The following is a 26448-nucleotide window of genomic DNA, read 5'->3' as shown; positions in this document are numbered from 1 at the left end:
ACCAAACTTAACAGCATCATTGATGTTGCCCAGCATGGCCAAAATTAAGGACACAAATCTACAAAATTATGTGGGCAAAGCAACAAAGGCGTCGGTGGGCTATACAGCGAAAAAACACGGGAGAGGAAGAATGTCAAGGCAACTCAGTAGAGGGACACAAAAGCAAAGGGCCGTGGAGGACCGGAGGGTACGCAAAAGCAACAGAGGCGAGGGCAAGGGCGAAGGCAACATGAGGTTGATGAAAGCAGGTGGAGAGGATCACACTAGAGAGTGCAAGGTAGGGGGTTGACATAAGCAGTCGAGCAATAGAGACAAACACCAAGTACTGGGAGAGAGACGGCTCGAAACACGTGCACTGACTGGAGTGCTTCACACAAGAGAAAAACATAGCACTGGAAAAACAACCAGTGGTAACAATGATGTCAGCCAATCGAGGAGCTTGTCCCTCACACAGAGCATTGCCTCTTTACAAACACAGGATTGACAAACTGGGACACACAGAGTAGGCTCAAAGCCCTTCTACGTTCTTCGTAAGCGACAGTATGCCTGGAAAATCAGTGCATGTGCGGTCTAGAAAGCTCAAACTAAAAAGCAAGAAAGCTAATGGTTGTACCTTGTCTTCTCTAGTGTGCCAAGAACGAGACAACAAAGTGGAGTGTTTAACCATGGCCATTAACCGGTTGCGACTTCATTGCCCCCGCCCCCCCCCCCCCCCCCCAATATTATCAGCAATAAAATGAGAAAAAGAAAAAGGACACAAACCAGCACATAATGGCAACAGAACACAACGGCAACTGAAACCGGAAGCCTTAAGTCACGCTTTACCTTCTTCTCAGAGCGCTCATGTGAAGTGTTTGTTTTCGAATCATAGCACAGCATGTGGGCAACTCCTAACTCCAATCTAAACAAATCTGCTCAACCATGACAATCGAAATTGATATGTGATAAACCAAATACCAGGAAAATAGCAATTTGACCAAGATTACTGCATGTAAGTGAACGAAAATATTCTTCCAAGAGCAATGTCATACTTGAAGCATTAGCCCACTTCCACTTTTGTGGCACGAACAAACAAGTCAATCCACACAGGCTTATCGGGCTTATAAGTGTGAAGATGGAAAGATTTCATCCGCAGGTATTTCAATATTGAGCAACATGGGTACACAATGCAACAATAAAGACAGACCTTTGACCAGCCAAGGGTGAAACAACAGCAGATGAGATCTTCATAAATACATGCAAAACACAAATACTGTGTCTGTTAACAACCTGGTTCATATAACAATCAATACATTTTGCAATCCTATAGCAATTCATGAAACGTAATAGCTGCTGTTTCCACAGTGTGGCATCAACTACGACAGCAACCACGTCATTGTAACAAGGTCGATGGTATGCAAAGCGCTCGACTTCTGCCCAGCGAGATCGCGCTGCGAAAACAGAGAAAAAGTAGTCCACAAACCTGACGGGAAACAGCGAGCCTCGCATGTTTTCTGTGCTTGGTCGCTGCGCTCGAGGAGGGTAACCACCAGAAAAGGCATGACGTATGCGTGCCTTCCACTAATCAAAAGAAGCGGATTCTAACAGGCAAGCCAACTTGCCAATGAAAGGCACTGACGTGACGTCGACGGGGCTCCGAGCCCTTTTCTAATACCTAAAGCGTCTCGCTAGCTATACGCATGCGCAAGCGCATGCGACGCAGGCTCGACCCTAAAAATGAGGTAACGCTCTCTCAGGATATGGCCGGCAGTACATGTGCACCAGTGCAACCAGTTCATTGTTCATTGACACTTAACAAACCCTTGTGGATCTTTTTTATCAGCTCGATTTCTATGCATTTTAATGCCAGAGAAAATCAAAGCAGCATATTAAGGGGTCAGAAAACATCGTAAAAAGGTAGCCACCATAAAACGTGAGTTATCTTGACTCAGTAATTTCTTCTTTTTTCCTCACACTCTAGATAGACATATACTCCTGTACCGAGTTTATGCATGTCTTTTTAATCTAATTTGATCCGATTAATTATTTTGGAAGACCTGTTTAATCTCTGCCTGCAAAAAAGAGACCAGGAGAGTACCATCTTGACTGTTAAATATTGCAGTTTACTTCCTATTTAGTTATTTACTTTATTAAATTTTAAAAACATGTTGACAGTTGAAATTAAAAAAATACGCAGACAACAAAGAATGCGGTCTGACCACACATTTTTTCTCCTAAAGCACAATACTTTGTACAACTTTAAGATCGCTGGACATGTGACAAGTAGAATGATAATGACAGAGCCTCAGGTCCATTTAACCCTGCGGAACAACATTTTTCTAAACACAGAACAGTAATTCCTGTGTTATTAGGCGATTAAAAAGCTCATAATTTATTAAGGATTAATTCGAATGCTGATGAAGGATGGGAGAATGTACCAGTTTCCTGTCAGTATCTCAGCCCAAGTCTGGTTGAAGTGTATTAAATTGAGGTATTAATAAGATTGTCTTCTTAATTCCTCCATTGTATGCTTTACACTATTTAGCAGTTGTTATTTGTTTAGCCGCCGGGTTTTAAGATCTGCTATTCGACAGTGGCATCGACATGGGGATTCTTAATGAGCTTCACTTTAATATGCATTTTTTTTTCTTTGATATTTACATAGTTATTTTCCATGGGGTGCATAATCTAAAGCTAGGCCACAACTCATTACTCAAATGAATGCAGACAGACACTTCATTGTTATACTGTTAATTACTCTTTTTTCGAATTCACATAATCATTTTTTGTACTTTGCCATATAACCGGCTCAAACAGAATTTTGCATCCAGGTCATTGTGCGGTCTTTATTTTATTTATTTGGGACTTTTTGGGATGTGTAAGGGTTATCATGGCTCTCACATAGCGTGACATGTAGCTACAAAACTTGCACTCAGTATCATAAATGAACAAGTTAAACCAATAAAAAGCCCTCTAAGAGAAAACAGACTGAGTTGAGCAGATAATAGTTAACTCAAGCCCACTGATTTCTTGCTGATATCCCCTCCACCATCCTGATCTTTGTGGATCCCTGCACTATATCGCGACTTCAGGACGACCTATCATCCTTTGCATTTATATCCTGACACCTTCGTGCCCTACTCCATCTTTTCTCTAGTCGTGCTTTTCACCCTCGTAGTCTGTGGCGGTTATTTTCTAAGGTTTTGCACGTGACCTTGTATGGTGTAAGTCATTTTGTCAATTTACTTACCATTATAGAAGCCTGTGGGTACATGACAAACCTGTGCAGCGCCGCGCGAGCCACCATACAACCCTTGGTAAATAACACAAATGTTTTTTTATAACTAAATCTATCAGCTACCTCTTTTTTAGGTGTAAGAAGTTTCTTGTATGGTAAAGCTGGCAGGTTTCCCTTGGGCGTGCCACCCTTGCAGCTGCAACCACCCTGGACCATCAGAGTAGGCGTGTCTTCTGCAATGCGCGAGTGAGCAGAAGAATACATTGTACTGTAGCGCTTGCAGATATGAAGATAGCCTCTAGTGAGCAATAGTTCTGTGGGACCTGCATACTCTACTGGTCGAGGCAACGACATAACTGGCTATGCATTTCCAAAAATAAAACACATATCAATAAAAGACATCGCTCTGGGTGGAATGTGGAAGATATTCTATGTCGTGGTTTCATTCATTTGAATGTTTTTCAGTTGAAACATATAAACGAATAAAATAGTGGAAATAGAAAACTGACGAGATTCGAAAAATATTTGGGATTGTGAACCACAGAGACGTGCTTAGGTGTAGAAGGATCTTGGTGCTGTTAACCAGATGATCTACAGTGCAATGAACATGTTCTGCAACTTCTCATTCGCAGGATTTGCTGTAATTTACTAGTTTGCTTTTATGAGATTTGCAGGGCCTCTAATCACTGTGTGGCTGGGTGTGGGATTTAGTTCATTTTGAGGTCTGAGCTCCCCTTACCTGTTGGTATCCTATATGAAACAGGAGTAATTTAGATTCTCAGAAACATGTTCAGGTATCAGTTACTTTGTTTCAGAAGTTTTGTTTTTAACTAAGGTACCCCGCATTTCATAGGAGAGAGCCAGCGCAGACTTTGACAATAGATCCGCAATCGCAGAAGGTTCAAGTTTGCACCGGGAAACACTGCTATGTACACGTGCTGCATAATGTCATCTAGCTTTTAAGCATCGAAAAACATGTCTTTTCTCAGCAATTAAAGAAGTGAACAGTGACTGCGCGTCTGGTTGGGTAGATTCACGATACCAATCTAAATTCGACAATGCATCAACATAAGGAAGCCATAATCAGCTGTATTTTCAGTCATCTTACTCAGATGCTTGTGCAGTGGAGTTACAAGACCATTAACTGAGGCACAGGATATGTCACCTGCCCAGAACAACACAGACTCTCATGTAAGTTACATGTGCTCTCTCTTGTTTTGGAGAGTAGCTATTTTTTAGGGTCGAGCCTGTGTCGCATGCGCTGGTTTCGCTTGCGAGACGCTCTTGTACATAGAAAAGGGCTCAGAGCACCGTCCATATCACGTCAGTGTCTTTCATTGGCTCGTGGGCTTGCCTTTTAAAATCAGCGTGATTTTATTAGTGGAAGGTACACATACATCATGCCTTTTCTGGTGGTTAGCCGCCCTCGAGCGCAGCAACCAAGTACTGAAAACATGCGAGGCTCGCTGTTTTCTGTCGGTTTGTGGACTACTTTCTGTCTTTTTTCACAGCGCAATCGCGCTTGTTCTCTTTTGTCTGTACCCTTCGCCCTCATGGGGGCGATGGTGCTTACAGCACCAGCTCGGGCGGCAATAGCAATGTGCGGTTTTGTTTTGGTTTGTTTCGGTATGTAATGTTTAATATCTTGTTATCAAAAATATGTCAACATTAAACACAGTGGCAACTAAATATGGCATGCGTTTTTTAGCATATTTGATAGACGTGTCTTTAGTAGGCCATACAATCAACATGTTCTATTCTCCTCACACACACTGTGACATGAATTCCTAATATTTTGTCAGATTGTTTTCGTTCCTAACTTTTTACTGTATTTGTATCGTTATTCTCAGGGCGTTTTCCCTGCCACAAGCGTGTTACTGAGGAAGGTCATCTGCTTTTAATGTGCACTCGCCCACTCGCCCGTGTAAACCACATCCAACCCAAAAGACTAGTGTACACCTTAAAATAGCCCCCTCTCTCTAAACCTCGCTTCTAGCCTACAGGCGCTTTTATTTATGTATTTTTAGCATTCCGTCATGAAGGTTGGGGCAGCAGATCCTTGTGTCGGTGGTGTTGCATTCTGCCTTTTCTTACAGCTTTCGGAACAGATTGCTGGTTGCTCGCCACGGAGGACTGGGGGATCATTGCATCGGAACAGCTCAACTCATCCTGCCTTCTGGAAAGGTGAATCAAACCTCCAGAATCATGGCTACAATACCGCTGAGGATGGTTTTAACCTATTAAACAAATATAGCCCGCGCTGCTGCGAAATGTACACAACATTCTTTGATGAGCTCAACGTTTACATTTAGACCAGCCCACCGTGAGAAGAGGCACCCTGCAGGTTTAGCAAGCAGGCAGCCACGAAGGAGCTGATAGATTTTATTTATTTTAGCTTGAAACCATTTTTCCAACGGCCACTGGGTTTGTCATTTTTTTGCAATCGTATCTTTTAATGGAAATTCCGGATTTTTCAGCGTCTTCATTTTAAGCAGTTTCCTAATGTTCTCAAGATTAATGGAAAAATGCGGGCCCGATTAAACAGTGTGAAACGACCTTTTAGGTCACACAAGCAAACACATACTTTTTGAAGATTCGATCTCGGCTGATTTGTGTTTAATGTCTTTCCAATACATTTCAATTTACAGAGGTAAAGTAATGTGCACATTTGTGCGAATTCACAATTCATAAAAGTTTAATTTGCGTCCATAAACTAAGTTACTGGCACAGAATATTAAGGTAGCGTTGTGTAAAGCTGCTCCCAAGGGTGGAAAGTGACACCCACAGGGGTTAATATTTTACATGTGGGAAAAAGTTAGCATGTGCAAAATCTGTGTTACTAAATGTTTACGTCATCTCATGCAATGTACATTTACACATGTTCGAATTCTTATGTGTTTGAAGACTCTTGATATGTTTGGGCGACCTTTTATTTTATTTCTCCTCTGTGGCTGTCTTGTTTTGGGAATTGTGTTAGCCAGCCAGCAACTCTGATGGTAGGATGATGAAAGTATTATTCTATTGGAATTAAGGTAGCAGATTTAAATGAGGATGCTAAATGGCAAAATTTTCATTTTTGGCTGTAGATAGACGAAGAAGGTTAATAGAAGTGCTTTAATTATATGCAGGGCCACTAGAATTATATGGCAGGAAAAGACCAATTTATGTGACAAGAAAAGTCCAGTTATGAATTTACAACACCAATAGCTGTAACTCAAGCAAATGCGAGACCCATTCCATTGCAAATGCTTGTTTATCTGAGCTGTCTGGCTATCCAAAAGAAACAATTATCCATGCTCTCAGTACATGGACATACTACACATAACCAAGATACCTCAGATAACCCATATTCAGGGCCACTGGAATTATGCGGCAGGGGAGGGCCAAATTATGTGTAAGGGTTGTCAAAACTAAGCAGAAAAAAGGCAAATTATGTGGTGCAATGTGGCACATTTGCTGTTAGTATTACCTCCTTACTTTGTCATTTGTACATTTGTTGACAATGTCTGGGCATAGGTTGAACACCATAAGAACCAGTTTAACACCTAAGCATAGCAAAAGGCATAGAAAAGTGACCAGTCAATCTTTGCACAGGGCCTTTCACTGTACGGCAACAAGTGTCCCTTCATTTTTAGTAACTTTGAACCCGTTGAGGTAGAAACAATTGTATTTGTTAAAATGTGCAGATCATGCAGCAGATGATTGTTTATGTGGAAAATGCAGAAGATCATAATTTTGTGATAAACGCCACAGCCGCACAACTGCAAAATTCCAGTGGCCCTGCCCATATTGGGCTTTCATCAGAGGAAAATACACACTTACACACCATTTTTGCCCATCTTGCCTATAAATGATCTTACTGAGACAGCAGAGGTTATATAAAATCATTGTGCGCACAAAACAACACCACGGCCATACAGTTGACACAGTGCTGCCAAATCCACAGGATTGGCATGCTCCATAGTCACATACCTTGCTGAATCACACATTTAACACTAGCATAAGCATATCATACCTCGAGGACCACACCATTGCTGCAGTCTGGATTATGATACATACATAACAAGCACTGGCAAAACCAATATTTTTGGCCATTGCAAATTAGTGCAATGGTTATTTTTTATTTGTTTATTGCAAAATTACAAAATAAACCATGCTGCAACATAACTATGGCATCCATTTGCTTACAGTAAACATGCTGGGCCCGATTCACAAAGGTAAACATAGACTTTTGATCTAAGTTTAGACAAAAATTCTAAGTTTACAACTTTTCGGTATTCACAAAGGTAAGTTACGAATAGTATCTATACATCCGCACACAGGGCAGATCATCCTTACACAGGGAAGAGGAGCTAATCACACATACTGGCACACCAGTGTCAGTGCCTACCATCCCACACACAGCTCCAGCTGAAAATTCTCAGCCCACACCCAATCCCAGCCTTGCTACACACTTATAAGCAGAGCTCCCACAAACAAATCTTTTCAGACCTTTCGACATGTCACTAGATGTGTTTGTTGGTTTGGCCCTTGCCATGCAACAGCAGAATTTGAGGAGAAGGAGGAGAGTGGAGAGAATCTTCAGACAAAGGACCAACCTCTTTAGGATGTCCAGCCAAGATGTCATGCCAGATACCGGTTTCCCCCGATATAATCTTGGAAATGGTTTGTGAGTGGGAGCAGGATCGTGACTCTGTGACCTGCTGCTCCCACGCATCCCTTGCCTATGTCAAGATCCCAGCAGCGATCCATTGATTTGCTACAGGGTTGTTCCAGAGGGTCTCTGGTGACCTTGTGGGCATCTTCCAGGCAACCCAGTCCCAATGCCTGCATCAGGTTCTGAGCTGCATCAATAGGAGAGCACATCACCGCCTATGAATGCCTCGTACAATGGCCAGAAGGCATAGGGTAGCTTGGGATTTCTACCTAATTTCCCGCTTCCCATGTGTGCTGGGTGCAATTGATTGCATTCACGTGACTCTTCAGCCACCTCGCCACAATGCACACATCTTCTGCAACAGATATCACTGGCATTCCATCAACGTGCAGGGTGTCTGTGATGCCAGTGGTAGCCTCATTGATATGTATGCATTGATGTCCATGATAGCTATGTATTCCACAGATCACCTATTACCAGGCGGATGGCAGTGGGATAATTTGTCAACATGTGGCTACTGGGTAAGTATCAAGCACCACACAAGTATGAGATGTTTAATTGTTTTATAAGATGCACAACCAATAGACAACACTAATCCTCAAGCCACATACATGCCCCCAACAAACACAGTATGTTCTATTTCATACATCATGTACTGAACTGATTCAAGAGGGACATTCACAAATATCACTCCATTTCCCTCCTCAGGTGATGCTGCATATACACTTTTTCCTCATCTCCTCATACCATACAGATGTGCAAACACTATCTCAGCAGAGGTACAATAGGGCACACAGACATGCATGAGCCATCTTTGAGCGCAGTTTTGGTTTGTTGAAGTCAAGATTCAGATGTTTTGACCATACAGGGGGTGCTGCTGTACTCACCTCAAGATGCGTGCAAGATTATAGCAGCCTGTTGTGTTTTGCACAACATAGCATTAAATCATGACTTACACATACCTCTGAAACTTACTTAGGGCTGAATCTGGGCAACAGGCCATTGCACAAAACAGAGGGCAGGGTATGCAGGTGCGTGACCAGCTGGACAACACTTTCTTTGCCTGAGCAACACGTTGTGTCATGGCCTTCATGTGGTTTGCAGTTTGTTGTCAATGATGATAGTTGGGCTTTTCACACTCTGTGTAGGAAAGTACCATCTTGCCTGGCATGTTACCCTCCATATTTACCGTATGTATGTTTGTTTTTGCCTCTGTGTCACTGGGATCCTGCTATGTCATAAAGTATGCCCTATATGTGTTCCCTGTGTGGTGCCTAACTGTATCACCGAGGCTCTGCTAACCAGAACCTCAGTGTTTATGCTCTCTCTGCTTTTAAAATTGTCACTGCAGGCTAGTGACTAATTTTACCAATTCTCATTGGCACACTGGAACAACCTTATAATTCCCTTGTATGTGGTACCTAGGTCCCCAGGGTATTGGGGTTCCAGGAGATCCCTATGGGCTGCAGCATTTCTTTTGCCACCCATAGGGAGCTCAGACAATTCTTACACCGGACTTCCACTGCAGCCTGTGTGAAATAACGTCCACGTTATTTCACATCCATTTTACACTGCACTTAAGTAACTTATAAGCCACCTATATGGCTAACCCTCACTTGGGGAAGGTTAGGTGCAAAGTTACTTAGTGTGTGGGCACCCTGGCACTAGCCAAGGTGCCCCCACATTGGTCAGGGAAAATTCCCCAGACTTTGTGAGTGCGGGGACACCATTACACGCGTGCACTACATATAGGTCAATACCTATATGTGGCATCACAATGGTAACTCCGAACATGGCCATGTAACATGTCTAGGATCATGGAATTGTCCCCCCAATACCATTCTGGTATTGGGAGGACAATTCCATGCATCCCCGGGTCTCCAGCATAGAGCCCGGGTACTGCCAAACTAACTTTCCGGGGTCTCCACTGCAGCTACTGCTGCTGCCAACCCCTCAGACAGGTTTCTGCCCCCCTGGGGCCTGGGCAGCCTGGTCCCAGGAAGGAAGAACAAAGTATTTCCTCTGAGAGAGGATGTTACACCCTCTCCCTTTGGAAATAGATGTGAAGGGCCTGGGAGGAGTAGCCTCTCCTGGCCTCTGGAAATGCTTTGAAGGGCACAGATGGTGGCCTCCTTGCATAAGCCAGTTTACACCGGTTCAGGGATCCCCCCAGCCCTGCTCTGGCGCGAAACTGGACAAAGGAAAGGGGAGTGACCACTCCCCTGACCAGCACCTCCCAGGGGAGGTGCCCAGAGCTCCTCCAGTTGGTCCCAGACCTCTGCCATCTTGGATGCAGAGGTGTGAGGGCACAATGGACAGCTCTGAGTGGCCAGTGCCAGCAGGTTACGTCAGAGACCCCTCCTGAACGGTGCTTACCTTTCTCTGTAGCCAATCCTCCTCTGTGGGCTATTTAGGGTCTCTCCTGTGGGCATCTCACCAGATAACGAATGCAAGAGCTCACCAGAGTTCCTCTGCACTTCCCTCTTCGACTTCTGCCAAGGATCGACCACTGACTGCTCCAGGATGCCTGCATAACCGCAACAAAGTAGCAAGAAGACTACCAGCAACATTGTAGCACCTCATCCTGCCGGCTTTCTCTACTGTTTCCTGGTGGTGCATGCTCTGAGGGCTGTCTGCCTTCACCCTGCACTGGAAGCCGAGAAGAAATCTCCTGTGGGTCGATGGAATCTTTCCTCTGCTAATGCAGGCACCAAGCTTCTGCATCACTGGTCCTCTGGGTCCCCTCTCATCCTGAAGAGCGTGGTCCCTGGAACACAGGAGCTGGGCCCAAGTGTCTTTGACAGTCCAGTGGCCCTTCTGTCCAAATTTGGTGGAGGTAAGTCCTTGCCTCCCCACGCCAGATAGTAATCCTGTGTACTGCATGAACTGCAGCTGCTCGGGCTTCTGTGCACTTTTGCAAGACTTCCTTTGTGCACAGCCTAGCCCAGGTCCCCAGCACTCCATCCTGCATTGCCCAATTCACTGAGTTTGACTCTGACATTGTGGGACCCTCTTTTGTGACTCTGAGTTTACTGTTGTCCTCACATCTTCTAAGTGCTTGTTCAGGTGCTTCTGCGGGCGCTGTCTGCTTCTGCGAGGGCTCTCTGTGTTGCTGAGCACCCTCTCTGTCTCCTTCTCCAAGGGGAAACCTCCTGGTCCTTCCTGGGCCCTAGCAGCACCCAAAATCCTCAACTGCGACTCTTGCAGCTAGCAAGGCTTGTTTGCATTCTTTCTGTGTGTAAACAACTCTGCATCCTCCAGCACGCCGTGGGACATCTTCTGACCAAAGGAGAAGTTCCTGGCACCTTCTGTTGTTGCAGAATCTTTGGTTTCTTCCACCCAGAGGCAGCCCTTTTGCACCTTCATCCGGGGTTTAGTGGGCTCCTGCCCCCCCTGGACACTTGCGTGACTCTTGTACTTGGTCCCCTTCCTTTACAGGTCCTCAGGTCCAGGAATCAGTCTTCAGTGTTTTGCAGTCAGTTGTTGTCTTTGCAGAATCCCCTATCTCGACTTTACTGTCTTTCTGGGGTAGTAGGGTAATTTTACTCCTACTTTTCAGGGTGTTGGGGTGGGGTGTCTTGGACACCCTTAGTGTTTTATTACACTCCCAGCGACCCTCTACACACTACACTAGGCCTGGGGTCCATTCGTGGTTCGCATTCCACTTTTGGAGTATATGGTTTGTATTGCCCCTAGGCCTATTTCTCCCTATTGCATTGTATTGTGATTCTACATTGTTTGCACTACTTTTCTAACTGTTACTTACCTGATTTTGGTTTGTGTGTGTATATATATTTGGTGTATATTACTTACCTCCTAAGGGGGCATATCCTCTGAGATACTTTTGGCATATTGTTACTAAAATAAAGTACCTTTCTTCTTAAAAACTCTGAGTATTGTGCTTTCTTATGATATAGTGCTGGTGATATAAGTGGTATAGTAGGAGCTTTGCATGTCTCCTAGTTCAGCCTAAGCTGCTCTGCTATAGCTACCTCTATCAGCCTAAGCTGCTAGAACACTTCTAATCTACTAATAAGGGATAACTGGACCTGGCACAAGGTGTAAGTACCACAAGGTACCCACTATAAGCCAGGCCAGCCTCCTACACTCTGTCCATATATTCCATCCTGAGACTACTTTGCAAGCCATACATGATGTCTGTAAACAACAGCCTTTGCCAAGAGTCAAAAGAATGGCCATGCAACACGTTATGCGTGTGGATAATGTCTCTTAGGGCTTCATTGACACTGAGGAGCAGATGTCTGCATGTGTGAGACCTCCCTGGACAGTGTCACAAGAGAGGTCTGCTTCACAAAGGGCCTCTCCCCTAGGGGTGAAGATGCCACATCAGAGAGTGAGTTCCTGTTCCCAAATAGAAATTGCTGCTATGAGTGTTCACAATGTAGTGATCCTTCCCCAAGTGTAGTGACTCACCCACAACTGTATGGCCTCTGCCAGAAGGCCCAAGGCCCTTTGAGAACCAGGCCCCTTGTATGTGTGTGTGTGTGGCAAATCATGTGACAGCGTGGCCATATGTCTGACATATGTACACCATGGAACAAGTCGACCAGTGCAGAGCCATGGATAGTCCATGCTTATAGCTGACATGTTTGGGAGCTGCCAATGGGATGTGCCACTCCAGTTCTGTGGTTAATTATAGTGGGGACTGGGACTTTTGTTCCTGTTTCACTATGTAGTAAGAGAGACTACAAGACCGAGAATTCATCATGACCATCTGGTCTGGATAAACACATCAATAATGGACTTGGGAAATTTGGCAGGGCTCCATGATCACAAATGGACTTCCCCATGATTCAGACGAACACCTATTGTGTAGTGTTTTTGTATTGTGTGTAATGGAGAATGCAACATGCATGCAGATCTTATGTACCCTTATGATGACATGTCAATGTCTATTGTCAACTCTACAGGTACTTTGTGAGACATATGACATGGAGTTGCTGCCACTATCTGGGCAGGTAATGTTATTCTAACACACACACCCTGCTCCAAAGGTACCTCAAGGCTTGTCACAGGTACAAAGACACACTACCCTGCAGCACACAGTGAATAAACTCCATTGGCAGTATTCTTCAAAGAGCCCATGGTACGTACTGTGAATGTGCACGTGCTCTGTGCACCCCCAGTGCACTTCTGTAGTACAGAAAGGGCAGCAGACACTCATAGTGCCCTTTCTGCAATACAGATAATGCTGGTGTACATATAGTGCCTGCACTAGCACAAGCGGGTGTGCACTAATTAGCATGGGATCCCATTTGCCACTGGAGCCACGGCACAGATTAAATGCAGGTGCAGAGGCACAGAGGCTGTCAGGAGGTGCACTTACAGTGTGCCACATAAAAGGTGGAGCACTGTCAGTGCATACCCTGATGGGAGCCCCTGTAGGGGAGACAGGTGGTCCTACAGACCCTACCTCCATTCCTTTGCATGTAGGTGTAGTCACTCACTGCACTTGCCTGCAAGGAAATCACAAATCCCCCTCAAATGTGAATGGGGGTTGACGTCTTCACAACACGGCATGGAGCGGCAGCTTTAAGACAGCTCTTTCTTCCACATGACTGGGCCGCACCCAGTGCAACGCAAGTGTCTGTCTGCCGTGGGGGCACTGCTTTCAATGTAATGGGGCACACTTTCCCCCTATGCATCTTTGTTAAGCTCCGTCATGGTGCAAACAGAGAAAGTGGGTCTTATGTGTAATACGTCCCCAGTTACCAATGTGGACAGCAGCTTGCATCTGTTTCTCTGGGCCCACATAATGCTGGGACTACCTATCAATCACCCCCTCAGTGAGTATGTCCATTTCAGTATCACTGAGTGTGTGGGTGCTTCGTCCACAGGTCATTCAGCAATGTTGCGTGAGGTTGGTTCAACAGTGCAGCAGGATGGCAGAGGATCCTGGTTTGAGGTGAGGCTGACTCTGAATGACCATTAAATGGATGTCAGCCCCTCCAAATTTTGAAGCGGGTTTGGAGTGCTGCTCACTACTGATGTTATACAAAAATCAAGACCACATATGTGAGCATGAGTCACTATGGGCCCCCTCCCTTGGAAGTCTCATTGTGGAGAATCTTCCCCAAGTGCAATTACTGAGGGGCCTTTGCCACTAGTGCGTAGGCTGTTTGTAGTGCAAGACTGGCCAGAGGGGGGGTTCGGCGTTTCCCCGGGGGGTTGGAGGGGTGGGGGCTGTTTACTTATTGTGTTTTGAGTCTGAACTGGTGCAGCAATATCTGCCCCCAGTAACAATGCCTGCATGATCCACACACTTGCGCTTCCCGTCTCTGTGTGGGTGCTGGTCTGACATACTTGACAGTGTTGCTATGGGTTCCCTTTCCTGCTCTGGCCCTCTGGCCCTGTGTGCATCTGGCCCTATATGTCCAGGGATGAACACCACTACCTGTGCATACTCTGGTGATACACTACAGTCTACTCTGATGTAAGCACCATATGCATGATGTAATTACCATAATGCAAAGAGCCAAACTGTGCTGGGCAAAAATATAGTGTAGTGTTTTATCTATAAACTCTTCCCTTCCTCAATTTGACTTCCTGTCCTTTTTACTCTTGTTTGCATATGTAATACTTGTTTGACAATGTCTTCCATGGGAGTGTGTATTCTAGGCTCCAAGTACGGAGAGTATGCTCCAGGTGTGTAGAGTACACACCGGGCGCTGATTATCCGCACTCAGCATGTAGAATCGGAAGACTGGCCAGAACCCAAGAAATTTCTCAGGATGTGAGCCAGAGGAAATGCTTGGCAGGAAGTTCATGACAGGAAGTTTCAGGCAGACATTTTATTGTCATTTTGAGCCATCCCCACCTATGGATAGGATCCTCTGCCATACTGCTGCTCTGTGTACCCTAACTGCCCCAACATGGCTGAGGGACTTGATGAGAGGGCACCCCCCTTCAGTGAACATGAATTGGACATTTTAGCTGGAGGGGTGCTGGACAGTTATCCTCAGCTTTATGGATGCCCGAGGACCAGCTGAGAAATGCAACACATGCCCGACTCTGAGAGAGCATTGTACTGCGCTGCATTGCGTCAGGCGTGTACCACCGGTGGGCCAGGACATGCCACAAGAGCTGTGAGGAACTAAAACGCTGGGCCCAACTGAGGGCACAGGAACTATTGAGCCAGTCTTCCCAGCCCCACGTGCACTGGCCTCACCTGACGTCACTCTATAGGAGGGTCCTAAGGACAGCCTGGCTGACCTTCCATGTCCAGCTAGAGGAGTTGGAGCAGAGGGGACCTGGTAAGTGCATGGGCTGCATCATGTGTCTGTTAGTATGATGGGAGTGGTGACTGAACTGCACCATCATTTGGCTCGTGTCACCGTGTACACATTCTGAGCAATTGCTGTAGTAATCATAAGGTCATAAGATCGATGCCTCATTGGAGCACACTGGAAACCAGGTTGCATCCTGGGACTTGTAGTGTTCTGAATACTACTGGGGAAATGGGCCTCACTCGTGCATTTGAAGGAAGAAATGCAAAGCCAACACCATGACTGGTAAACCAAAGTCCTGATCACTGCTGGGTGTAATGGCAAAGGGATTGGCCAGACAATGTCAAGTGTTGGATGTGATATCATGCATGGTTTTGTGTGTTTTTTGTCAGTGTAAAGTATCATTTCATGTATATTGGAGTAAAGACTGACTTTGGGATGTTTGTCTCACACAAAATGGTACAAACATTTCCAAGGGAAACCAAAGGCACACGTCTTCACAACAATGGCTCGTATGTTAAATGTAACGTCTAGCTACCTGTACCAACTATGCAAATGTTCCAACTGGTTTACAACACCAACAGGCAGTCTTGGCATGCTAAATGTGGCACCTGCCATATAGATTGGCTGTGGCTGATGTTGTCAGGGATCCTCCAATCCATATATCCACAGCATAGCAAAGGTCATAACCAAAGCCAGGTTTGTATATGTACACCCATTCAAGCATTCGTGTGGAGTCAGACCATGCTACACATCAGATGACATGCGATATCCAGTCTGCAAATTACAGGATGATCCTGGATACATGCTTAGGTGTGAACAGATCCATCCAGACTGAGTCCCATCTCCACTTGTAGACGGACTTTAGAAGATGACTAGGTAGCAAGGACACGAAACACTGGGCCCAGTTTACAAAGGTAAAATGAGACATTTGATTTAAGTTTACAACAAATGTCTTTGTTTACCCTTATATATCGGGGCTCAGTATTGCAATAATGCTGAAGGTTAAGTTTTGTCACTACAGAAGTGTATATACCCCACAATTGTGTCGGATATCAATGTGAGAGTAATGTCTGGACATTAGGGTGATAGTACACATACATTTGGGATCCAAGTCACCTAAATTTAGTAAGTGAGATCAAAGGAGAACAAAGTCAACACTTGCTTCATGTACTCATGTGCCATGGCCTGATTTGTACACCAGCTACATAATATTCTCATTTCTATTTCAGTGGACCCGGTCAGCCAGAAAGACTAGGGCAAGGACCACAGACAGAGGAAGGCATCCTCGGGTCATCAGCCAGCATGGCCTCTTTCATTAACAGAAGAGGAAGGGGAGGAGGAGGGAACTGGAACATCTTGAGACGGGGGAGTGCCCCCACCTGGATTGACACAACATCAGCCACAGATGGGTGGAGGCTGCGGACACTGTAGGGGGGCACTGAGCTAGACACCTCTGGCTAGGATGGGGAGGAATAGTACTGTCCCACTGAAAAGCACGAACTGAACCTGCCTGAGGTGTCCCCAGGGTGGGTTTATTCAACATCTGAGCCTGCCTCTGACCCTTCCCTACCTCGTGGCCCCCAGTCCATCGGGGCCCACAGCTGCAGCCCCTGCTACTAGTCCCCCTCCAAATGCCTACCCCAGTGCCCCAAGGACATCACTGTCCCTGACACCCCACGCCCCTTGTGTGCAACCTAAACCATTTCCCTGTTATGTCACCCCTGTGGCTGCATCCCAGGAAGGGATGGTGGCATCTGAGGGGAAGCATGGCATGACCTCTAGGCTGCTACAGCAGATCCTTGAGGAACTACAGAGGTCCACAGAGGAAAATGCTTGTGCCATGGCCACCCTCAATGCCACCCGCACTTCTTTGGGTGCAGCCATGATGTCTGCCCTGTCCCAGCATCCCTCCAATAACACCCCCCCATGTCTCTCCCTGTATGTCCTCCTACTCTGTTTTCCCCCATAACCCTCATGTGTCCCAGTCCCATGTGGTGTCAGGTCCTCCACTGGCCAGCCAGGAAGAGGTCACAGATGCAGGGGACCTTATTGTCATTAAGAAGGATGATGACGTGTGACTGAACAATATACTTTGACTGGACATTTGTTTAAGCTCTTGTATATAGACCGATTCCCCTGACATTTCCTGACGTGTTTTATTTATTTTGCCCAACCCTTTCCAAGTCCCCTGCCCATTCTGTAAAAGAGCATTATTTGATTTTGTTTCTCCCTTTCCAATGGGCGGCATTTTTTACTTTCAAATCATATTTATATATTTTTTTAAAAAGCACTGTGTCATGTAGTTCATTTTATTTGTTGGAATCAAAGTATGGAAGTATACCTCTGGAGTGGTTTAGCTATGCCTTCAACATGATACCTTTGGACACAGATGGGTCTACTAATGAACATATATGGCCTACAACCACAATAAGCAATTGACCATCATCAACTATTACACAACTCAATTTAAATGTGGACTATGTCTTTTATTTACATAGTTCTGTGCAAACATGTGTTACAGTGCCCATGGGTGATCTCGTTTGCACCGTCTCAATTTTGGTGGTGAGGAACTTTGTGATGTTGGGAGTTTCCTGGGTTTCTGTGGTGCAGCTGGGTCTGGTGCCTGTGCCTGTATAGGGAGTGCCTTCCTGGACAGGTGATGGTGGTGACTACACAGGGGGTGCTTCCTGGACACAGGGTGGTGGTCCATGTACGGGGGTGCTTCCCGGACAGGCGGTGGTAGTCCCTGTTCAGTGAGGGGTGCTTCCCAGACAGGGAGTAGTGATACCTGTACGGGGGGGCTTTCTGGACAAGGAGTGGTGGTGCCGGTACGGGGGGGGGGTGCTTCCTGGACAGGGTGTGGTGGTCACTGTACAGGGGGAGGACGTCAGTGTGCAGTGTGGGGGCATGTGCAAGGGGAGTGTTGCTATCATAGATTGATGGGGGCCTGTGCAGGTTTCCTAACCCGGGGCTTGGGATGATATGGTGCGGATAGATGTGATGCATTGACTGTGAAGTCTTATTCTGTATAATTTTGAGTATACCTTACATCATCTCTGTAGCCAATGCATCGTGTTTTGCACTATCTTTCCTCTGTATGGCCACAATGTCATTCAGCCTCTTCCCCATGTCTTTCCAGGATGTATCCTTCCTCTCCAATACCTGGGTCATTCTGTGCACCATCTGTGGGAGGTGGCACATGTCCTGTAGTGAGGCAGACATGTCAGAAAGTGTAGCCCATATGTCACAAATGTCCTGCCTCACATCTGACTGGTGTTGGAAGAAATCCTCCTCCCACTCTCCACGAGCGACTGGCATATCCACCAGCAAGGGGGGTGGTGGCAGGTGGGAGGTTGTGAAGAGGAGATTTATGCCTTGGGGCTATCTGCTCCTCACTAGGATTGGCATGTACCTCAAATGTTGGAGAGAAGGCCTGGGAGGCACTGTCAGGGTGGTAGGAGTGTGTAGGGGAGCCAACACATCTGACCTGGATGTGAGGGCTGTGAGGAAGTAATGGTTGTGTTGGGGTGTGTAGGGAATGGACAATACTTAGGGGTGTGGGAGGAGGCACTATGCTGACAGGAGCAGATGTAGGCTTTGATGTAATACTGCATGTGCCAACAATATTGTGCAGGGGATCGGCCTCTTCAGCTATTGGAATCAGGGCCTGATCTTCCTCCTCCTCTACTTCCTCCTCCGCCTCCTCTTGTGCAGTTCTGGCAGCAGACAAGGCAGCTGGGAAGAGGAGTGGGTTCTCCCCTTGGATGGCCCGTCACCCGCTACTGGTGGATGGTCCTTCCTCCTGACTGGTCTCATCATCCTAAACAACTGTGAGACAGAGGTTGCTCCAGGCTAAGTATTTGCATTCCAATATCATGTGGTGCAACACAGAGATTGAGTCACATTATCTTGCATTGAGGTGTTCAATGCAGATGTACAATGCAAAAGCAAACTCACCAGTGCCAACCATAGCACTGTGTGCTTTTGAGATCCCCTTTGATGCCAGCTGCTGGACCAGGCTCCTTGAGTGTGTAGCAGAAGATACGGTCCTTGATCCATCAGCCTGTGAAAGAAGTGACACTATAGTTAAGGTTCTGCATGATTTATACGTGAATATGCACACTTGACACACACATCACTGATTATGTTGGGTACATTTTACACACCAACTTCAGATGTAATGCTGAAGTGGCAATATCTGCTCATCCCCTTCCACAAAGATTTGGTTATTGTACATGGGTAGGGTATCAATTGCCTACAACACTATATGGCACACTTATCTGATAGACAGATGGCAGTGGGTTTGACTGCTGCGGCCAGGATGTCTCCTAAACCTCTGGATGGTGCCATCTGTATCACTGAAGTAGTTCTGGCAGCAGCTGTAATGTAACATACATATCCATAACTAAGTGCAACGGATGAAGGTGATGCTTCTTCATGTACATGTCGGAGGCATGGGCCAGTGATCTACAAGTTACAGGTGGCGCTCATATCAACCAGTTCACACTTACAGGCAAACATGTATTTGGACGTTACTGAGAGCTACCAGATGGAAATAACTAGGGAGTCCTGCACTGCTACCTTTGGGCACACCTTCATTTTTAGGGTCATCATGCATCCTACATATGATGTGGTATCTGCCATTCTGTAAAGGAGTCTTCCACAACATGCAGAGCTGGTTCATCTTTGCACATCAGATTTTGTCAGTGCATTGCAGAGTACATGTTCAATATACACAGTTATCAACCAAGGTACGGGTAAAATTAATTATACTTCCCCCGTGACGTGACAACATTGCCCATTGTGGACTGTGAGATCGGCCATTTATGCTGTGCACTTTTCTTTTGGCCTGTGTTCCCAATGTACGAGAAAAACATCAAGGTCTATTTTATCTGACAGTGGATATGGTTATGTACAGCACACATACTGAAGTCCTGTATACCAGGGTTTACTCCTTTGGGATTATGGGAAAAGGGAGACAAAGTGAAATAAACATTGGTCCAGGATTACGCAATTTGGTCAGGTGGAGAAGCTGGGCTAATCCCCACCTTTACTGGTTTCACATTGTGCAGTTCAACCACTAGATGTATATGCTTCTCCTCCTCTACACCCACCTTACCAGCCACAACCCCACTCCCCAAACGAAAGCCTGCTGATATTAGTGCACTCCTCATCCACATCATTACTTTAGCTATTGGTTCCTGGGATTTTGTCAGTAAGTATCCATGTCATGGACTTCCAAACAAGTTTTGACTACTACTGTCTATAAGAAACTTGGGGACATGTTTATAAGCCCCTCAAGGCACCGAAGCATCACTCTTTGTGCAACTCCAGCTGCACTCACTAGTATATCATGTCTATGAGGCTACAGCAAGCAACTTTGCATGGTTTGGAATGGCCTCCTGGATCAATGTGTCACCTTACTTTGTACTTAAGTGGCATTCCATGAATGTTGGGGGTGGGGTGTTCCCACACAACACCTATGGATCGTGACACTTCCCCAGAGTGATAGAACCATGTACACCTGGGGAGCCACAAACACCTTACACCTCCTGAGTTGAGTCATGGTGACTTGTAATGTATAGACTTGCTGCACTGACCTATGCAAAATCTGCCTACATGAGGGCCAATATGAACTCTTAGGTAGGTACTGTACACATACATTTTGAGTCAACCTTTCATTAGCCAACATGTTAGGATATGGCATACTTTTATGAGCCATATGTGAACATATGGAGATTAGTGACAACAGTGATATTAGACACACAACACATGCTGCTGACATTTAAACCACAGTTTAGGAGCATGGGCATTTAATAAAGTCATTTTTATGTATCCTTACCAGTGCCCGACATCCACCCAGTATGTGGTGCCTGACCAGATATCACACCCATACATGTTGCAGAGGTCACTGCAGGCTGTGTCTTTCTGGACAACATCTCACTGCCTACAATGATATGTGTGTTTTCACTTTACATTCTAGTTGACACTTGTGATACACAACATTACCTAGTTCATTTCACAGGTTTGGCAAAGTTTATAGATTCAATGTAATCTATCTATGAGTTGACTGAGCTCAAAGTAGGAGTTATTGATCTCTCCTGGCCATATTTACATAGCAGTTTGGGCTGATGGTATGGGTTGTTGTACTCCGTGACGTTGCCTCCCTGATGGTGCAGGGACCTCTGCTCCAGTGTGTGACTGTACTCTGGCTGTATGTGGCAACTAAAGGGAAATGTCATCACACACAACCAAGATATTTAAATATGTGCAATCTGTCACATTTGTACACAATTGTATCTACATGCCAACAGCAGTTATGCGTGAATGAGGGACATTATCTATTGCCATTTACCAGTGTTAAGTGGATGAGATAGCAGTTAGGAGCCACTGTGTGGGACTGAGGAATTGGACGTTGGAATTGCCATCACAAAGGATTCTGGGACTTGCAATGCAATGGACTAGCTGAGACGCACAAAGGTCTAAATCACCATGCAGATTGCATATACTTGGGACAACATTCGTGTCACATTTGTGGAGTATCACTGACTGTAAGGAAATGCCTCCTTGGCATGGTTACCCCCTAACTGTTTTCCTTTGCTGATGCTAAGTTATGATTTGAAAGTGTGCTGGGACCCTGCTAACCAGGCCCCAGCACCAGTGTTTTTTCCCTAAACTGTACCTTTGTCTCCACAATTGGCACAACCCTGGCACTCAGGTAAGTCCCTTGTAACTGGTACCCCTGGTACCAATGGCACTGATGCCAGGAAAGGTCTCTTAGGGCCGCAGCATGTCTCATGCCACCCTGGGGACCCATCACTCAGCACGTGCACACTGCCGCACAGCTTGTGTGTGCTGGTGGGGAGAAAATTACTAAGTTGACATGGCACTCCCCTTAGAGTGCCATGCCAACCTCACACTGCCTGTGGCATAGGTAAATCACCCCTCTAGCAGGCCTTACAGCCCTAAGGCAGGGTGCACTATACCACAGGTGAGGGCATATGTGCATGAGCACAATGCCCCTACAGTGTCTAAGCAAAACCTTCGACATTGTAAGTGCAGGGTAGCCATAAGAGTATATGGTCTGGGCGTTTGTAAAACACAAACTCCACAGTTCCATATTGGCTACACTGAAAACTGGGAAGTTTTGGTATCAAACTTCTCAGCACAATAAATGCACACTGATGCCAGTGTGCAATTTATTGTAACATACACCCGGAGGGCATCTTAGAGATGCCCCCTGAATACCTACCCGACTTCTAGTGTAGGCTGACTAGTTTCTGCCAGCCTGCCACATACCAGACATGTTGCTGGCCAGATGGGGAGAGTGCCTTTGTCACTCTGTGGCCAGGAACAAAGCCTGTACTGGGTGGAGGTGCTTCTCACCTCCCCCTGCAGGAACTGTAACACCTGGTGGTGAGCCTCAAAGGCTCAACCCTTCTGTTACAGCGCCCCAGGGCATCCCAGCTAGTGGAGATGCCCGCCCCTCCGGCCACTGCCCCCACTTTTGGCAGCAAGGCTGGAGGAGATAACGAGAAAAAAAAAGAGGAGTCACCCACTAGTCAGGTCAGCCCCTAATGTGTCCTGACCTGAGGTGACCCCTACCTTGAGAAATCCTCCATCTTGAGTTTGGAGGATTCCCCCAATAGGATTAGGGATGTGCCCCCCTCCCCACAGGGAGGAGGCACAAAGAGGGGGTAGCCACCCTCAAGGACAGTAGCCATTAGCTACTGCCCTCCCAGACCTAAACACACCCCTAAATTCAGTATTTAGGTGCTCCCCAGATCCCAGGAAATCAGATTCCTGCAACCTGAAGAAACAAGAAGGACTGCTGACCTACAAGCCTGCAGGGAAGGAGGAAGACAACAACTGCTTTGGTCCCAGCCCTACCGGCCTGTCTCCAACTTCGAAAACCTGCTCCAGCGATGCATCCGACAGGGACCAGTGACCTCTGAAGCCTCAGAGGACTGCCCTGGACCAAAGGACCAAGAAACGCCTGTGAACAGCGGCCCTGTTCAAAACCAGCTACTTCTTTGCAACAAAGAAGCAACTTTCAAAGACTTCACGTTTCCCACCGGAAGCGTGAGACTTCACACTCTGCACCCGGCTCGAGATCCAGAGAATAAACACCTCAGGGAGGACTCCCCCGTGACTGCGAGCACGTGAGTAACCAGAGACGACCCCCGTGAGCCCACACAGTGACGCCTGCAGAGAGAATCCAGAGGCTCCACCTGACCGCGACTGCCTGTAACAAGGGACCCGACGCCTGGAACCAACAATGCATCCGCAGCCCCCAGGACCTGAAGGAACCGAACTTCGACGCAAGAGTGACCCACAGGCGACCTTCTGCCTTGCCCAGGTGGTGGATGTCCCAAGAAGCCCCGCCCCTGTGCCTGCCTGCACCGCTAGAGTGGCCCCCGGGTCCCTCCATTGTTTCCTACCTTAAACCCGATGCCTGCTTTGCACACTGCACCCAGCCGCCCCTGTGCTGCTGAGGGTGTGTGTTGTGTGCCTACTTGTGTCACCCCCAGTGCTTTACAAAACCCCCCTGGTCTGCCCCCGAGGACGCAGGTACGTATCTGCTGGCAGACTGGAACCAGAGCACCCCTGTTCTCCTAGGCTCCTATGTGTTTTGGACACCTCTTTGACCTCTGCACCTGACTGGCCCTGAGCTGCTGGTGTGGTAACTTCGGGGTTACCTTGAACCCCCAACGGTGGGCTGCCTATGTCCCAGAACTGAGACTTGTAAGTGTTTTACTTACCTCCTAATCTAACCTTTAATTACCTCCCACAGGAACTGTTGATTTTTTCACTGTGTCCACTTTGAAAATAGCTTATTGCCATTCATTTTTACAAAGACTGTATTTGATATTGCTTTTATTCAAAGTTCCTAAAGTATCTAAGTGAAGTACCTTACATTTAAAGTGTTTAATGTAAATCTTGAACCTGTGGTTCTTAAAATAAAGTAAGAAAATATATTTTTCAATATAAAAAACTATTGGCCTGGAGTAAGTCTTTGAGTGTGTGTTCCTCATTTATTGCCTGTGTGTGTACAACAAATGCTTAACACTACCCTCTGATAAGCCTACTGCTCGACCACACTACCACAAAATTGAGCATTAGAATTATCTACTTTTGCCACTATCTTACCTGTAAGGGGACCCCTTGGACTCTGTGCACCCTATTTCTTACTTTGAAATAGTATACACAAAGCCAACTTCCTAAACTGACATTGCTCATTTATTGTAATTTTTATTATCATCACACATTACCTGGCACCACATTGAGGTCATTACTCACAGGCAGCCCATGAAGCAGGTGAGGGTCTATGGTGGAGAGGACATCCCTCTCAAGTGGGGTAAGTTGGAGGCAGGCTCCAGTTGGTACACCAGGAAGAGCTCAGGCCACCTCTATTGTTGTGTACTTCTCCTTCACATTCCTCTTCTCTTCCTGTCACTTCTTCTTGATGTCAGTCACAGTCTGTATATCCTCCTCCAAAGCACTGACCACCATGGCCAACAGCTGCCGTAGGGCTGCATTCTGCGCTGAACTGCAGCTGTAAGGTGGGAGACCTTGCAGTCTCTTGTAGTTCCTGATTATATATCTAAGGATCATGGTGGCCTCCTCCTCAGTGTAGTTTCTCTTTCTCCTGGAAGGTTGCATGATACTCGCAAATACTTGAAATCCGTAAACTGAGACTTTTGGTTTAAACTTAGACCAAAAGCCTAAGTTTACCTTTGTGAATCAGGCCCTATAAATCTAGAAAAAATTAACAACTTTGTAGAATTATAATCAAAAGAACATGTGCTTCCTGGCAAGCAGGCATACTTAAAACAAGAAACACTCATAGAAAACCTTTTTAGTTCTTATGTACATCATAGGAAAATATTATTCTTATTGTCACATATCAAAAGGTACTCTTAATGTAACTTAAAGGCACACTTTAAACACAAAAGTATGACAAAAGTAAATTAAAAAAAGATAAGGCGAAGAAAGCAAGCAGTGGCAAAATATTGCCAGTGATGTGCACTACAGTTTAGGCTGATGCACATGTAATCAGGCAAAATACTGTCACTCACAGTGCAAGAGAGCCAATGGCTGAAGGGTCTGATTCACTCCCCCATACTGTATGCTGTTTTGGTTGAAAACTAAAAATGAACGACAGTTAAACAGACCAATAGATATAGAGGACTGACCCAGAGTCATGCTAGCATCTCAATTACAAGTCAGGTTGAGGGCAATTACCGCATGGTTTTATGTGTTAATTCACTGCAGCCCATACACAATTATTTCCACATGATATATCAGCATACTCCACATGAGGATTTTTTACAAATAAACACATGTGAGGTACCTCATACAGTTAAAGCGCAAGCACAAAAAACTCTTTCCTACTTTACAAGTGGCTGGAAGGGCATGAGAGAAATAAAATCACACCTAAATACACCTCTGGCTTAAGGCAGTTGGCAATCATAGCAAAGCACCACCAGAAAGCAACCCAATCTAATCATAAAAACAGATATCTAGGTACAATAGCCATGAACACTGGCCTTTACCATCACCCTTGGCTATGAAAAAAATAATTAAATAAATATTGACAAAGACATGAAATCACATCGCAACATTCCTCTCATTCTCTGCAGACTTCCAATTTAAATGCCTTTTTTGAACTGTCTGAAGTGCCAACAACAACATAAAAAGGCATCAGCATGATGATTGGGCTTCAGGATTTGCTAAAAATATGACATTGCCTAAATAGGCACTTATGTACAGTCAGTACCAAACAGCCAATCCAGATCAACAGCAAAGAGCAAAGGGTGATTACAGCCAAACAATAATCCAACATATAGGAATACAAAAGAAGAGTCACAGAGATGTCGGTGCTCAAAACATTTACTTAAGTGAACCCAACCACTCCCCCATTAAGCTACTACCAATCCTCAATCAACTACTCGTCAACTAGGAATAGAACCCTCAGAAACCCCAGCTGTCCGATCCTACCCCCATCTGCTCCTTACGTGGCTGTTACTATAACTATCATCATCATCATAAATGTTCATTTCGAATACAAATCCATAAAACCACAAACAAAAATAGTACAATAAATAAGATCTTCTGTGAACAGATACGAAAAAACAATATCAAATCTATTTAAAAGCAGCTAAAAAGATAGTAACAGATCAATTTGAAGATATACGAGCATGAGCCACAATTAGTTTCCATTTCCGTATACACTAAACTTGCTCATTGCAAAGACAATAAAATAAGAAGCATTCGTTTTTGAAATCCTGAAAGTGTTTAAATACTGGTCTGATTCCCAAATT

The sequence above is a fragment of the Pleurodeles waltl genome, chromosome 5, assembly GCF_031143425.1.
Source record: "Pleurodeles waltl isolate 20211129_DDA chromosome 5, aPleWal1.hap1.20221129, whole genome shotgun sequence".
Classification (NCBI taxonomy): Eukaryota; Metazoa; Chordata; class Amphibia; order Caudata; family Salamandridae; genus Pleurodeles; species Pleurodeles waltl.
The sequence above is the reverse complement of the archived record's forward strand: the minus strand, read 5'-3'. Positions refer to the sequence as shown.